The following is a 4,826-nucleotide window of genomic DNA, read 5'->3' on the forward strand; positions in this document are numbered from 1 at the left end:
TAAAAAAAAAATTCGCGTATTCGTTTGGATATTAGGTTGGGTTATTACAAGTGGTATCAGAGCATGGTCTAAGGGATTTAGGCGACTTGAGATAGATGCCTAGACTTAGACTTTATTGTGTATGCGCTTTATGCGGGACTTGTAGGAGACGGGTCGGACCGGGTGTGACGATCGCTCCAAATCCATATGGACGAACACGTCATTCATCGATTTCATTGCGAGGTATTTGACCTCTATATGATACGTTTTGTAAACATTGCATTCTTTTGAAAAGGCACACCATAAATGAATATTTAAATCAAAGATTTTCGACATCTGATGATTTTTACATATAGACAATCACCGTAAATAATAGTTTACAATAGTACTTCCGTTGACAATACAGTCAAAATAAGATACATGGTGATGATTTGGTGAATGGAACGCTTCCTTGAAAAATATGCCATGTACGACTCCATGCACATAGCTTGTCTAACATATAAGCAAACAGCGGAAGACTTTTAGGAAACCTCAGAATAAACATGCTAACAAGTGTCAACACAAAGATTGGTGAGTTCATAGTTTTAGTGTTTCGCATAATCTGTATATAAAAGTGGATCACAAGATTTCAGTTGTTTCATCCAGAAACGTTTTTCAAAAGTTTGTCAATAGATTCTACGTAACAGAGCACCCTGGTAACTAAACTTTAACGTTTTAATAAGTACCCCTGTTTTAACATACATGCAACCAACATGTACAATACACGCAAACTAACGTGTACTAACCTCAAATAGCATACGTCTGTTTTATAGTTCAGGCTAGGGTTTCTATACCTGGAACAGATGGGGATGTCAAGCCCTATGGATCCATATACTACTACTCGCGCCCACCAGTTCTTATAACCGGCAGTTACTAGTTACCAAAGCTAAGGGATTTTCGGTTCAAACTCAGTATAGAATTTAGTATGTACTTGTGTCCATTGTTTAAAATAAAGTGCATGTATTCTCAGCCCAAAAATATATATTGCAAAAGCATTTAAAAAGGGAGCAAATAAAACTCACCTTAGCAGCATATAAAGTTGTTCACCAAAATGTGACTGAAACTCGGATTATCAAATAATCGTGGATCTCAACCTAGAGAATATATGTTGGTCAATAAATGTCTATCAAGCTAGGTCAGGTCATAGTGTATCACAATCCTAATGCTCGAGATCGACATACAAAAGTTATCCAAAGTCGTTTCAAAAAGTCAATTTTGACAATAGTTCAACAAAACGAGACGTACCTTATATAAGGATTCATTTACTCGGTTGGTAATATTCAAAAATCCAATTTATCAATCTTACAAACAAGTTTTTTAAATATTAATTGCAGATTCAAAAGCAATTTCAATTAACTTCAATCATAATTCAGTTGATCATATCTTTTAATCCGTTCATCGAAACTATTCGATATCTAAATGAAAAGTTATTGGTTTTTCGCCAGCTTTCCAAAAACATGTATATCATATACCTTTTTCCAGTAATATATGTATTTAATTCGTGATTCATTGTAAACTGTTTAACGACGAAATTTAGCATACAAGCATGTATAAATATATATACTCGAGCACTAGACATGTATACACTATTAATTTATAAAAGATAAAATATAAATGCTTACATATCAATATTGTGATTCAATATTGCAGAAAAGTACGTAGACGTAACAAAGATGATAAACACTAGGTTTGACTTTACGCGCATAACCCTTGAACAATACCCATAACCTCCTTAGTAATAACCCATAATTTTCTTAGCTCTATCCCGCTCGTAAAACTCATTTTTAAAGTGACACGCTCATGACTTTGTCGTAGTATTTTATGTATAATAATACTACTACTACTACTACTACTACTACTAATAATAATAATAATAATAATAATAATAATAATAATAATAATAATAATAATAATAATAATAATAATAATAATAATAATAATAATAATAATTTAAATATATACAGAGATGAGAGTGTGAAGAAACAAGTCGCGAATTCGATCAATTTATAGTAGTTGGCCAGCAAAAGGGTGCCATGCGATCGCATGGCTTCCCTAGCCATTTTCCATGCGATCGCATGGAGTGATTTTCCAGCTCACTTGTGTTTAACTTCTTCCTCGTCGACATAATAAAATATTACGTAAATCGAATATTAAAATTTTAAAAAGTCGTATTTATTAAATACTTCAGGGGTATTCTATGTAACTTATAATTAATAATTTCTATCATGTCGTTTTCATGTGAATAGTAAATGAATTAATTTAAATTCAACTATTTAAGCTACACGTTGTACGTTGTGCTTTACAAATTGTACATTATTAATTTAACTTCGTTTCTTAAAAAAAATTACAAAAATTATATCATAAAAATAAAATGACTTAATACGTAAAATTTTTAATTTGAAATAGCATCGTTTAATAGTAAATTTTTAATCATTTCGTATATAAATATTATTCGCATGATTCCGTATATATCGAAAACTCTTATATTTATTAAAATATGTATATAATACATGTTATGACGTTCGTGAATCGTTGGACAAACAGGGTGGTCAACCATTATATAAAAAAAATTATTTTCAAAAGTTTTAAAACTTGTCAAAATTCATTGCTTATCATGCCGAAAATATTAAATCATATAGAGAATTGGTTTAAATAAGTCGAAATTTTCCGGGTCATCACAGTACCTCCCCGTTAAAGAAATTTCGTCCCGAAATTTGAGTGAGGTCATCATGGTTAACAATAAAAATATTTTTATGACGAATATGAGTTGATAAATAGAATTTCTATCACCGTTGCATAATATGGATAAAACAATCCAATTACTCGAAGCGTATGAGGGAAGTTATCGTAAAAGAGTGAAATGGAGAATAGAGATGTGTCTTATCTCTTGACGTAGTAACGATTCATAATCTAAATAAGATTTGATTCTTCGGAATTTGCGGAAATTAAGATTTTCTTTGATTAAATGCGTAATCTGCCTCGATTGCTATGTATGATATTTCACTATAAATTGACCTCTTCCGTTTTATTTATTTTCACCACTCCTATAATCTTCTTCCTTATTTAATACTTCTTAATAAATTGTGCAAATGCTTCATCCAGTTCTGATTCTTGATATACTCCTAACTTTCATATCTATCATTCTTCTTTTTCATCTGCCGCCGGAGGAATCTATTCACTTTTACTATACTCTTGGCTTTATAGTGTTTTTAGTTCTCCCGTGTCTTTACGTTGCAATACTTATTGATATTCATGGTTTGTAATTTATGTGTTTTTATCGGGCTTTATATTCTCCGTTATATTTCGAAGCTTCATGCTTTCGTTCTATCTTCCCGCCTTCAAGTCAAGCGAATAATGGTCCAGAATTCGTAGGTATGGATTTTGAAATGAACATAGTTAATGTTCTAAGAAGGGAATTGTAATGGCACGATCTTGATTTGTCAAATTACTAGAATATCCAGAAAAGACCGAATCATCAAGAAATATATTTTCTTGATATATTTAGAGATTATATAGAATGAAAGAGTTATGTAACATGGTTCATGATGAGGGTAGAATCTGTGAACCTTTATCACATTCCATTAGAAACTCAGCATGACTTACTGTAATATAATCACGTTGATCAAGTGTCATTATATTATATTAATTCATGCTTCAGTTCCCAACACTACTTCAAAACATTTATATTTTAAACTTGAAGGTTTCAGAATTTAGAAACTAAAATAGTTTCTTTTATGATGTAATACAGATAGCGCGAAGAGATGAATGATTTCAGATAAGAATAGTTATGAAGATATCTCCAGAAATATCGAGGATATTTATAATGAAAGATACGATGATATCTTAGAATTTCTAATATCAGAGGATGATGCAGAAAATCTGTCTGTGAAGGTTTAGAATGAGGAGTAAGGTGTTTGCTAACGATTTTAGCAGACACTGAATCACTTGGATCCTTTGAAGGTAGATTTCATCCTTGTGATTTGTCCACAGCCTCCTTCATGGTTTGCTCAATCCGTTTTCCAGTTTCAAACCTTCTCTTTTTCTCAACTTTACCACCATACTATTCTTTATCATCAAACTTTTGACTGTTAAGGTCGTTTACAGTTTTTGCTGCTTCATCAGCATTGTTCCAATTTCAAAGAACTAGTTCATAGTTTGGGATGTTTTTCAGAAACTTCACATTCGGAGTAAATAAGTCTAGGAGATAGACATTATATGTTTATATATAACTGTTGGCGTAGAATTGCTGCGAAATTCGAAATACTGATTGCTAATTCCCGATAGTTGGTATGGAAATTATCATTAGAAGATGTAGATGAGTACATGATAGGGTTTCAATGAGTATAAGGATTTTTCAGAAGGTCAGGGATCAATGAAGTTGTTGGTAAATTTACTACTAATGTGGTGGAACATAAAAGGTTCCCCAGTAACAAGAACGTATATATCAAAATTACAATAAGGCTTAATCTGAAAAGTTGAAGTTGACTGATTGGAAGTGCGGTAAAACTGGATACTTTGAAAAGGAATTGCAAGGTTATTTTTGGTAAAAACAATACCAAAGGATCTTTCACAGTTTTGAAGTCAAAGTATAGCTTTGAAAGATGTAGAGATCTAAGAATGATTTCACCGGTTCAGAGTTATGCCTTGGATTCTGATCCGTCAATATTAGAATATGTAATTGAATTTGTATAAAAACGATTGTATATCGTTGTGAGCATTGTTAATAATTTTTGAATCAAAGTTGAAGAATGTACAGTGTAACATATTAATTGTGAACTTATATATTTCCCGAGTATTACCTACCCGTT

This window comes from Rutidosis leptorrhynchoides, chromosome 3 (genome assembly GCF_046630445.1).
Source record: "Rutidosis leptorrhynchoides isolate AG116_Rl617_1_P2 chromosome 3, CSIRO_AGI_Rlap_v1, whole genome shotgun sequence".
Classification (NCBI taxonomy): Eukaryota; Viridiplantae; Streptophyta; class Magnoliopsida; order Asterales; family Asteraceae; genus Rutidosis; species Rutidosis leptorrhynchoides.